The 12,593-nt window shown below is 53.6% G+C and overlaps 1 protein-coding gene across 6 annotated transcripts in view; it reads right to left on the bottom strand.

Moving 5' to 3' along the window:
• OSBP2 (oxysterol binding protein 2) overlaps positions 1 to 12,593 on the bottom strand; it is a 93,498-nt gene that overhangs the window by 53,676 nt on the left and 27,229 nt on the right. The gene's annotated exons all lie outside the window — the stretch shown is intronic.

Here is a 12,593-nt window from a genome sequence, read left to right as displayed (position 1 = left end):
GCATCCATCCTTGGAGAAGTGGCTCTTCACTCCACGCTAGGTTTGTGTTTCACCTCCAGCATGGAGCTGGAGCTGGATCCCTGCTCCCAGGACAGGGCTCCTGCAGGAGAGGCTGCTGAGCCCACCCAGGGCACCAAATGTCCTCAGACCAGCAGGGCCAAGACCCCCAGCAGATCTCCCAGCAGAAGCAGCATTCCATGAATCCCATCTCATCCCTCACCAATGCAGCCAACGGAGGAGACTCCAAATTATTACACAAGAGAGATTTTCCTCAAATAAAATAAAAAGCTGAGCAGAACAGAAGTGGCATTTTATCCTCTGCAAGTTGATCTTCACTCCCTAGAGTGACAATTTTAGCTTAAAGACTCCTAAAACTTCACAGGAATTCTAAATTTCCCAGGTGGATCGGGGGAAAATACCCCAAAGGAGCCTCTGCTGGCCTCAGATTCCAGCCCTGGGAGGAGCCGAGGCGCTGCAGGAGCACAGGCACCACAAGGTGCCAGCACAGCCCAGCTGGATCAGCCATTTCCAGCCGGGAATGTGTCGGTGCAGGGGGAATTTTGGGGTCCCCACACGCTGTGAGCAGCCCGAGGGCTCTGTCTGGAACTGGGAATGGGGCTGGAATGCTGGGAGAGGAGGAGCAGCTCTTCCCCACGGAAAAGCCGACTCTACTGGAGCGTCCAAGCAAGGTCTGGCTGGCAAATCCCTGTTTTCCAAGACATCCATTAAAGGCCAGTTGCAAAGTCAAGCACAGGCAGTAAATAATGTCGGCACCTCCAAGGCCGGGCTCTCCGCAGGGACAGCGCTTACGCAAGAGCTGGGAAAGCTCAGAGGAGCCAGGAATCCCTGGGAGCAGCCGGGAGAGGGCAGCGTGCTCCTGCTGCACGGCCTGAGACGGGAACACGAGCAAAGAACCCGGCTGGAAAGGCCCTGGGGGTTCCAGTGCCAGGGGCTGGACACGAGCCCAGGTGTGGCCAAGGGCAGCGGGGCTGTCCCAGCCCTGGGGGGCAGCAGGAGCAGGGCAGGGCCCGTCCCCTGTGCTGGCCCTGCTGGGGCACCTCCAGTGCTGGGGCAGCTCTGGGACCCTCCTGACAAGAGAGACCTGGAGGGGCTGCAGCGTGTCCAGGGCAGGGAACGGAGCTGGGGAAGGGGCTGGAGCCCCAGGAGCGGCTGAGGGAGCTGGGAAAGGGGCTCAGCCTGGAGAAAAGGAGGCTCAGGGGGCCCTTCTGGCTCTGCACAACTCCCTGCCAGGAGGGGACAGCCGGGGAGGGTCGGGCTCTGCTCCCAGGGAACAGGGACAGGAGGAGAGGGAACGGCCTCAGGCTGGGCCAGGGGAGGCTCAGGGTGGATTTTGGGAAATGTTTTTCATGGAAAGAGCTGTCCAGCCCTGGCACAGCTGCCCAGGGCAGGGGTGGATCCCCATCCCTGAAGGGGTTTAGCAGCCCTGTGGATGTGGCACTGGGGGACATGGGGCAGTGGTGGCCTTGGCAGGGCTAAGGAATGGAGGGATTTGGGTGATCTTTGAGGGTTCTCCCAACCTAAACAATTCTGTGACTGTGGTATGCTCAGATATCCCACATCCCTTGTCCAGAGGGATGTCTCAACTCCCATGGGGATGGAAGCCACACATGGCCCTGCAGGTGCTCTGTTCCCTCAAGCTGTGATTCCCAGAAATTCCCTGGCTCCTCAGTAACAAATGAACATCCAACCCAAATTCCTCCATGTGCAGGGAGAACCCTGAGGGACTCCCTGTGCCCTGCCAGGGTTGTACAGAGCTGTTGTACCCCGCCACCAACCTAAATCCCATTTTCCCTTCTGTGGCCAGGAGCAGGAGCTGTTTGGCTTCATTAGGCACAAACACCACAAGGTTTCCTGCCAGACCCTCATTCCTCAGTGTCCAACAGCTCTGCCACCTCTGCCTCTGCCCCAGCCCAACCCCCCAGAGATGCCTTCAGACCCACTGAAGGATCAGTTTTCACTCAATGACTCATTTCTACTTAGCAAGGACTGTTATTGTTTCCAGAGTTCAATCTTGATTTACCTCCAACAGCCTCTTCCTGTGCCAGGTAAAGAAAAAAGCCCGTGGGAATTCTGAAAGACTAACAATAACAGTGAGATACTGAACTGACTCCCTGAGCTGGGAATCTCCCCCTTGCTGCTCCCAATTGTATGAAAATCCCTGCTGTGTTGATAAATGTGGCATCAAAAACTACTTACAGGTGAAACTTGCCTTAAAAATCAGCACCCAGAGTCTGCTCCCAGCACTGAGAGTTCAGGGCACAAGAGCCAGGGTGAGCAAGGATCTGGCTTTGTCCCCTTCCTGCAGCCCCATTTCCATGAGGACACCACACCCCCTCACCATACCAGGAAACCCCTGTGCTGGAATTGTTCATCCCAGGGGCAAAGACATCTCCCACTGTCCCAGGCTGCTCCAGCCCCAATGTCCAGCCTGGCCTTGGGCACTGCCAGGGATCCAGGGGCAGCCACAGCTGCTCTGGGCACCCTGTGCCAGGGCCTGCCCACCCTGCCAGGGAACAATTCCTGTCCAATATCCCATCCAGCCCTGCCCTCTGGCAGTGGGAGCCATTCCCTGTGTCCTGTCCCTCCATCCCTTGTCCCAAGCCCCTCTCCATCTTTCTCGTAGGCACTCTCAGGTACTCTCATCCTTTAGTTCTCCCAGTGGATAAAGTTGATCTGTGTGTCCAGTCCCTTTTCATGTGTTGTTTTTCCACAAACCTGTGAATCTTAGTTTGGGATTAAGGTTTTGCAGCATATAAATACGATGCATACTCCTATTTTAGACAGCACTAGAAGTGCTTGAAAGTTTTGTATATTATTTTTAGCACAAATATTTTTGAAAGTCTTCCCAAGCTAAACCTGGTGTGTCACTGGTACTTAGGGAAACCACATTTTTTTGCCTGTTGTGAAAAATAACAAGTTTGTAGTATATGAAAGTGTTTTCTTGCTCAAACACCAAAGCCTTGTCACCAAGGGTGAGTCTCTCTTGGTTCCCTGCCAGGCAAGCACTGTGTATTCCCTGGGATCTTAAAAATCCCCCTTCCTGTGTGGGTGCAGAAGTGGGAAGGATGATCCTTGTTGTTCCTTCCCTGCTGCACTTGCTAATGTTGACTGGGTTTGTCATTTTGGGAACTTTTTACTTGAGTTGGGATGAACTCAGGGCAGGTGGTCCCTCCTTGCTGGGCACCGGGAATGGGAAAGGACATAAAGGTGTCCCTGACCATGGCAGGGGGTGGGATAAGATGAGCTTTAAGGTCCCTTCAACCCAAACCATTCCATGATTCTGTGGCCCTGCAAAGGTTGTTTGAACCCCTTTGGCTGGAAGTTACAAAGCACCACTTGCAATTCCCCAAGGGAAATAATTAGCCCTGAGTTAAGGTGAAATGTGGGCACAGCTGCCCAGACGTCACTGGTTTGGGCTTTGCAGCCTTGCCAAGTGACCTTGGGAAATTCTTTTGTCAAAAAGATGTGTGGAAGGGAGAAGATTGTGTGGAAGCAACAAAAAAAAAAAACCACTGAGAATGGCAGAAAGCAAACACTAACTTCTAAACAGCTGGAAAACATGGAATGATGGAAATCCCCTTACTCAGGCCACACATTCACAGTGTTTGGCCAGGGCACAGGGGGAAAGGGCTATAAATAATGAAATGAGGGAAAAAAACATTTAAAGAAACACAGGAGATGGGAATGGCAGAAACGCAAACCAGTAACACAATCCACACGATTTTTGGAAATAAGAATGGATTTGTGGTACCTACAAACATGGCACAGGAGAGACCATTCTGCCCTGGTATTTATCACTTTATCAATTTATAACCAGTTTTTCCCTGCTCTTTATCAGCTCCAGGAGTAGCACTATCCTCAGCACAGGAATTTATCCCTCTCTCCCATATTTTGCTGGAGAAGAATCTGCTCTCCAACTTGCCATGGAGTGAACTGAGTCCTGTGTGCACAACAGGATACTTTAGCCCCGGGGTTTTGCCCACTCTCCCAGCTCACACAGGCACCAGGCAGGACTGAACAAGGACCCAGAAGGATTTCTCCTCCTCCTGTTCCTGCACCAAACTCCTTCTGCATCAGCTCAGCCAAGAAAGGGCCTTTTCCTTCACCACAGCTGTCCCAGGTCACCCTGGTGAGGAAAGAAGGGGCTTGGTGTGGCAGTAGAGTTCAGAGAATCATGGAATCACTCAGGCTGGAAAAGCCCTCTGAGATCATCGAGTCCAACTCGATGCTCCTCAGCACTGCCAAGGCCACCCACGTACCCAAGTGCCACATCCACATGGCTGTTAAATCCCCCCAGGAATGGGGACTCCACCATCTGGGCATCCCGCTCCAAAGCCTGACCACCCTTTTCATGAAGGAATTTTCCCCAATATCCAATCTAAACCTCCCCCAGAATCCTCGTGCTGCACATCCCACCCTCCTCCTCCGGCAGTTTTCCCGAGCTCCAGCGTGGGCACGGAGCCTCCTGCCCACCCCTGCTCGGCTCCTGCTGCGCCAGCCCTTCCCAGAGCCTCGCCCCCGCCACTCCTCTGCTCTGTCACGTTCCTGTGTTTATTTCCAGGGGGTTATTGCTGCAGCCTCACCTGGAATGCTGAAAACACGGGAGCCCAAAAAGCTCCACGGAGAAACTGCCACAGGGCCTGGCTCACCACACACAGCTGAATGCCAGCCCTGCTGAGGGATTTCAGGAGCCCTAAAACATTCTAAGAGGCTGCCAAGAGAGTGAAAGGACAGGGTGACTGCCAGAGAATGGAGCACCAGGATTCCCTGGGCAGTGGCACAGGGCAGGGGAGGCAGGGGGGATTTGCCTCTGCCCTTGGGCAGGGGTAAGAGCAGCACTGGACGGCAGTAGGAGCTGTGACATCAATTCCCATCCCACTTCTGAATCACAGAATCCCAGAATGGTTTGGGTGGGAAGGGAACTCAAAGCTTATGTAGTTCCCCTGCCATGGGCAGGGACACCTCCCACTGTCCCAGGCTGCTCCAGCCCCAATGTCCAACCTGGCCTTGAGCACTCCCAGGGATCCAGGGACAGCCCCAGCTGCTCTGGGCACCCTGTGCCAGGGCCTGCCCACCCTGCCAGGGAACAATTCCTGCCCAATATCCCATCCATCCCTGTCCTCTGGCAGTGGGAAGCCATTCCCTGTGTCCTGTCACAGAATCATGGAAAAGTTAAGTTTGGAAAGGACGTTAAAGTTCATCTTGTTCCAAGCCCTGCCATGAGCAGGGACAGCTTCCAGTGGACCATGGAGACCATCCAGTGCTGAGGAGCAGCCACAGCTCCTTCGCTCACTCCGGAGGATGAGGCAGGAGCAGCAGGAATGGCCTAAATACTGCTGGCTGCTCTGAGCTCCTGCTGGAATGTTTAATTCGTGCTGTTATGTAAGTACTGTTTTCTGGGTTCCTTCGCTGGGAATGATTATCACGGATTACATCTGCAAAACAACAACAGCCAGCGTGGAGCGGTACCTGGGAATCACGGGAACAGCAGCACCACAGCAAGGAGGGAAGCTCAGTTCTGGGGTTACTCCATCCCCACATGCAAGTGGAGTGGAAAACAGCAGCAAGGGAATTAAAAACAGATTAGAAAAATAACAAGGCGGGGGAGGGAGGGGAGGGAAGTGGTTCCTGGCTTGTGAAATAGAAAAATGCAAAGATTCCTCCCATCTTCCTCATGTTTGCACCACCAGGAGCAGCCGGGAGAAGGGAGCAGTTGGAGGCTGTGTAGATAAGAGAACCCTACACTGGTTTGGGGTGGAAGGGACCTTAAAGCTCATCCAGTCCCACCCCCTGCCATGGACAGGGACACCTCCCACTATCCCAGGCTGCTCCAAGCCCCATCCAGCCTGGCCTTGGACACTTCCAAGGATCCAGGAGCCACAATTTCTCTGGGCACCCTGTGCCAGGGCCTCAGCACACTTACAGAGAACAATTTCTTCCCAGCATCCCATCTCACCTGTCACTCCAGGCCTTTGTCCAAAGTCCCTCTCCCTGGCTCAGGTTCCCATGGATCCAGCCTGTCCAGATCCCTCTGCAAACCCTTCCTGCCCTCCAGCATCCCTGTGGCTGCAGCAGGAGGGGCTGAAGTGTTGGCTGCAGCTCACTGGGGTGGCTGAGATGGATCAACCCACCCCAATCCATCAGGAAACCGGGGAGCCAGAGCATCCTGCCAGCTGCAGGAGGGAACACAAGTGAGAGCAGAAGGCACTGAGAGGAGTCAGGAATCATTAGGAATGGGAAATCCAAGCAAACAACTCCATCAGCAGCACCATCAGTTCTATTTCCCACAGCAGCAGCAGCTCCTGGCATAGTTAACAACAGCTGGCTATCCTGGGAAAACCCAGACTCCAAGGATAAAAAGACAATTAGAAGAGCAAGGTGACAGCGTTGGCAGCCAGTGCCTCCAGGCACGAGCCCTCCAGCACAGGGAAAACAGCTCACTGTGCCGGGGAAGCTCAGGGAGGAGGGGAAAAGGGAATGCTGTTGTCAAAAGAGCTGGGAATAGCTGGACTGTTACAGGCAACAATGACAGGGATTGTCCTGTCCTGCCACAACCCCAGCAGAGCCACAAGCCAAGGCCACCTGGCCAGGAGCTTCTGTGAGGCCGGGGGGGGAGCAACAAGGGGATAATTCATGGAATGGGACAGGGAAGGTGCCAGATGCTTTGCAGTGTCACAGGCCCAACTCAAAATGGCTTTTGCAAACAAAACCCCTGCCTTGGAAAAAGAACAAAAACCAGCCAAAATTAGTTGAGTGATAAAAGTGACATTATCAGTGAGTGATTAAAGGGAAAGCTGAGGAATAATTAATTATGACTATTTTTTAATGCTGCCATAAAGGCTGGATCTGGGATGCTGAAGGGGAACTCCTTGGTGGCTTAAGCTGCCCCTTGGCTTCCACCCACCCAACTGCAGCCCAACCCTGCAGTGGGATCCCCACGGCTCCAGGGTCCCTGTCCAGAGCTGGATTTTCCCTTTCCACTCTACTGCAACAGGAATTCACCCCAGGACCAGAGCAGAGGGCATCACCAGCACAACCAACCCTCCTCCTCCCCCTTGCTCAGAGGTTCCACCCTCCTGCAGTCCACAGAAAGCCCCCAAAAGCAATTCCTCCCTGTTTTTCAAGAAGAAAACATTAGACTGAGGCAGGAGGAATAACCAGTTAACCCAAGTAATCACCCCCATTATCACTGACCCACACCACAGGGTGTTGGTTTTGAAGTGAATCCTCCCCCTGGTCACACAAGGTGAACCTAAAACCTCAGGAGATTCCATCCCTTCCCCAGCAAGCAGACTGCAATTGGTATTTTGGAAACAGGATGCTGGTTCCTCTGGGCACTGATCCTTCACAGTCAGAGCTGTGGTGCACAAGGAGCCCCCAGGTCACATTCCATACACAGCCAGTTACAGCTTGTACCCCAAGGGATGAAATTGTGCCCGAATCTTTTGAGTCTCCCTGGATTTTCTGGCTCTCAGCAGCAAGTGCCACCACTTAATTGGATGTTGTACAAAATATTAATTATTCTTGCTCCATTTATGACCTGATAATTTCCTCCTTTCTCTTGTTATAAGCACTCATCCCCAAATGTTCCTAGACTCAGACATTCACAGAAATGTTGAGGTTGGAAAAGACCTTTAAGATCAAGTCTAACCATTAATCTAGAACTACCAAGGCCACCAATAACCCATGTCCCCAAGTGCCACATCCACCCCTCTAGGGATGGGGAAATCCATCACTGTCCTGGGCAGCTGTGCCAGGGCTGGACAGCTCTTTCAGTGAAGAAATTTTTCCCAAAATCCACCCTGAGCCTCCCCTGGCCCAGCCTGAGGCCGTTCCCTCTCCTCCTGTCCCTGTTCCCTGGGAGCAGAGCCCGACCCTCCCCGGCTGTCCCCTCCTGGCAGGGAGTTGTGCAGAGCCAGAAGGGCCCCCTGAGCCTCCTTTTCTCCAGGCTGAGCCCCTTTCCCAGCTCCCTCAGCCGCTCCTGGGGCTCCAGCCCCTTCCCCAGCTCCGTTCCCTGCCCTGGACACGCTGCAGCCCCTCCAGGGCTCTCTTGTCAGGAGGGTCCCAGAGCTGCCCCAGCACTGGAGGTGCCCCAGCAGGGCCAGCACAGGGGACGGGCCCTGCCCTGCTCCTGCTGCCCCCCAGGGGTGGGACATACGAGGTCTGAGCACACTTGGACAAAAACAATGATGGAATGGAGAGGGCATAAAGAGCCACAAAATGCTGGATTCTGGAGCTGGGACAGCTGGGAGAAGGGAGAAAAGCAGCAGTGGAAATGAGATGAGAAAGCCAGTGTTGCATAGTTGGTAACTTTGCTTTTAGAGCAGCCAGCAGCAGTGGACACAGTGGGATGTGAATGTGTAAGGAATGATGGGGTGTTGCTCCTCCAAGGGAACCTGCTCCATCTAAACACCTCAGCCTGTCCTTGTTTCTCTGTTTGTCCATCTTTTCCAGCTTTAGTGGATTGGATGTGAGTGCTGCCAGCTCAGGATGTCTCCACAGGTCTGTGCTGTGCAGGAAGGTGCCTTGGAGGCGTTCTGGGGTTGCAGGGAGTTGTGCAGAGCAACAGAGGTTCCCTCTGAGCCTCCTTTCCTCCAGGCTGAGCCCCTTTCCCAGCTCCCTCAGCTGCTCCTGGGGCTCCAGCACATTTCCTGCACCACTGACTATCATCCATGCAGCACCTTCAGCTGTCCCTCTCCCAGATGAAAAATTTACTTTCCATCATCCTCCTTCCCTTGTCAGAGCAGATCTTATTTCTCTGGTTAATCTTGTGCCTCTGGTTGTTTGGGCTTTCTTTTCAAGTTCTGCTGAAAACCCTGTGAGCCACTGTGGGAAGAGACAGGGCTTCTCTAGGAAAGAGATCACAGCAGCACACAGAGCAAACCTTCATTCCTTCTTTTCCACTCTGATTATCAGTTCCCAGTTTTTCTGCTGCACTGACTCCAGCCTCAGCCAAAGAAACCAGATGCCTCTGAGAGTGGCTGGCAGGTGAACTGTCCTTGGCACAGATAGCAGCACTGACCTGTCCAGTGAACTCCTGGATTTCAGCACCATGAACACCAAAATCACTTTCTGAAATCTGCTCTGGATCAGGAGAGCACTGGAATCACAACACGGCTTCCACCCTCTCTCCTGCCAGGAATCCCTAAGCAAGGAACCAAAAGGAGTCACCAACTCCCTTTCCAAGCAGCCCAAGCCCATTTTGGGGAGTTTTCCTAGTGCTTAAAATACCAGGAACAGATTTCCACCCTTCCCTTGTACACTTTTCCAAAGACCCTCCTATTACAGAGCCAAGAGAATAATCCTCATATATTCAGCAATCATACAATTCCTGGATGTCATGATACTGCTCTAAAATGAAAGGATAGTTTTGTATCTATTTTTGTATTTGTTTGAAGAAAATCCACCACCTACAGTCACCAAATACCGAGGGTGAATACAGAAATCTGATTTTCAGGCCAGGTAACAACACAGGGCCACAGCCAGTACTGATAAAAGCAGGTGATGGAGCTGGATGTGGACAAATTGAGTTTACTACAACTTTCCCAACACTTTGCAATCCCACCTAGAAAAAGGAATGCCAGGTTTGGCTGAGCAGAGCTTGGTCTGGGATGGGACTGTCCTGTCCTCCTGTCACACTCTGCATGGAGGAATTAAGCACATGTGCTAATTGAGGAGAGGGATAAGCCAGCAGCTCAGCTCTGCTCTCACTTTCTGCCGCTAATCCTCCCGGAATCCCTGGGCAGGTTTCTCCCTGGGAAGCAGGATGAGGACAGGGAGCTCAGGTCACATCTCCCAGTACCAAGGTCCCAGGTCACAGCTCGTTACCAAAATACTCCTGACTCCAGAGTGGGCAGAGGGGAAACCAGAGCTCCCCCATGCACAGAACAGCAAAGTCTCCCACCCCGTATTGGTCTGGGGACAGGTTTGCTGTTAAAGACAGACATGAAAAGCAGTCCTGTGAATGGCCACTGTGGGTGCACAGCTCCAGCCAGCAGCTGAGTTAAAAACACTTCCACAGCTGCTCAATTCAGGAGAACTCCTGGGGGAAAAACCCTTTTCATCCACCCAAAAATGGTGACCCAGCAGTGAAGATATGGACAGCAATTTGCCAGTCCTTCTACCCACCAAATTTCCCATCAAATCCCAAATGCCCTGACAGCACTGAGGGATCACTGATTCCTGCAGAAACAGTGAATGAAATCCCAGCTCAGGCTCCAGCAGCTTTGTGGGTGATTCAAGGCTGAGCGGTGCTGTCGACACAACAGAAGGATGGGGACATCCAGGGGGGTGGAAAGCTGGAGAGGGCCCGGGAGAACCTCACAAGGTTCAAAAAGTCCAAGTGCCAGGTCCTGCATCCAGGTCAGGGCAATCCCAACTGTGAGCACAGTATGAGAGAGGAACTCCTTGAGAGCAGCCCTGGGGACAGGACTTTGGGGTGCAGCTGGGTGAGGGCTGCCATGCCCTGGCTCTGAAACCCCCCTGCCCTGGGCTGAGCCCCAGCTTGGGCAGTGGCTGGGGGGGGATTCTGCCCCTCTGCCCCACTCAGGTGAGACCCCACCTGCAGAGCTGCCCCAGCCCTGGGGCCCTGCACAGGAGGGACCTGGAGCTGCTGGAGCCAGTCCAGAGGAGGCCACGGAGAAGCTCCAAGGGCTGGAGCCAGGCTGGGAGAGCTGGGGGTGCTCACCTGGAGAGGAGAAGCTCCAGAGACACCTCAGAGCCCCTTCCAGAGCCTAAAGGGGCTCCAGGAGAGCTGGAGAGGGACTGGGGACAAGGGATGGAGGGACAGGACACAGGGAATGGCTTCCACTGCCAGAGGGCAGGGATGGATGGGATATTGGGAAGAAACTCTTCCCTGTGAGGGTGGTGAGGAGAGGTGTCTCTGAAGCAGGGAGGGCAGCAGACAGTGCCCAAGGGCACAGATGGCCACAAGGATGCTCTCTGTGTCCTTTCCCAGAGGACAGACAGCATCAGAAACCAATCTGCCCCCTCTGCCACCCTCTCCCCACCTTCTGGCCTCCTAGAGCCATGGATGCTCCTCCTTGAGGGCACAAATCCCTTCAGCTGCTTCACCACCCTCTGCACTCATTGGAGCCCACCTGGGCTCTGCAGAGCAGCCCTGGGGGAACACACAGATTTTGGGGATCCCTCAGGATAAGAGGGGGAAACTCAGACAATTCTGCACATGAGCAGACTTGAAGGACTGGGGATTTCTACAGTAAATCCAGAACTTCTTCCCTTTACTTGTAAACATCCAACCCAGTGGGGGCACAACATCAGGAATTCTATTTTGATTCAAGCCAAACACACAGTCACTCTTTACTATAATTAAAAGATCTCTAATTGGGACCATCAGCCAGGTGAACATTAAGGCATAAATTAATTCACTGATATTCTCAGCTCTACCTTCACAGCACAAGGATTCAGCACCCATTTACAGAGTGTCTTATCCCCTCTGATGAGATCAGGAAAGCTCGGAAAAGCAGGAATCCAGTGCGGATTTTCTCTCCCATCAGCTCCATGGCCTGGACCAGAGCTGAGTCAGCAGAGCCACAGGGAAGCGCAGTCACAGCCACAGCACTGCTCTCAGCCCAGAGAGCCCAGAGCCAGAGCTCAGCACAACCAGGCTCTGCATTTGCTATTTTTATGGGCAGACACAAACCAAAATAGCTGTGCCTGACTCAGGAGGCAGCGTGGCTGACAGCCCCTGTGACCGCTCCACCCAGCACTGCCACAGCCCTACGGTCCCAAAGGGAAGGTAAAGCCACACACCACTTCTCCAGGAGATCCTTTCCCACACCACTTCTCCAGGAGATCCTTTCCCACACCACTTCTCCAGGAGATCCTTTCCCACACCACTTCTCCAGGAGATCCTTTCCCACACCACTTCTCCAGGAGATCCTTTCCCACACCACTTCTCCAGGAGATCCTTTCCCACACACCTCCCTCTCCAGATCCTTCTCCACACACCCACCCAGCTAAAGGACTCGACAGTCCCCACAGCCACCTCAGTGCAGCCACAGCCAGCAGAGAGTCCCACCTGCCCAGCTAAACAAGCGTGCCCACAAACTCTCCCCTTCTCCTGGATCAGCTGGGCTCTCTATCAGTATTTGCATATTCCAGAGCTGGAATTTTAAGGGACAGAAAGTTCACAGCACTTGAAAGTCACAGAATGGTTTGGGCTGGGACTTCGATTATCAAGTAGTGCCACCCCCTGCCATGGGCAGGGACACCTCCCACTGTCCCAGGCTGCTCCAAGCCCTGTCCAATCTGGCCTTGGACACTTCCAGGGATCCAGGGGCAGCCACAGCTGCTCTGGGCACCCTGTGCCAGGGCCTGCCCACCCTGCCAGGGAACAATTCCTGCCCAATATCCCATCCATCCCTGCCCTCTGACAGTGGGAAGCCATTCCCCCTTGCCCTGGCACTCCTGTCCCAAGTCCCTCTCCATCTCTCCCGGAACTCCTGCAGGCACTGGAAGGTGCTTTAAGGTCTCCTGGAGCCTTCTCTTCTCCATTTCTGCAGTTTATTTACTGCAGCTTGAAGCTGTGTGTGCTTGTAGAAGAAAACCCA

The sequence above is a fragment of the Poecile atricapillus genome, chromosome 16 (genome assembly GCF_030490865.1).
Source record: "Poecile atricapillus isolate bPoeAtr1 chromosome 16, bPoeAtr1.hap1, whole genome shotgun sequence".
Classification (NCBI taxonomy): domain Eukaryota; kingdom Metazoa; phylum Chordata; class Aves; order Passeriformes; family Paridae; genus Poecile; species Poecile atricapillus.
This window is presented reverse-complemented; position numbering and strand designations above follow the sequence as displayed.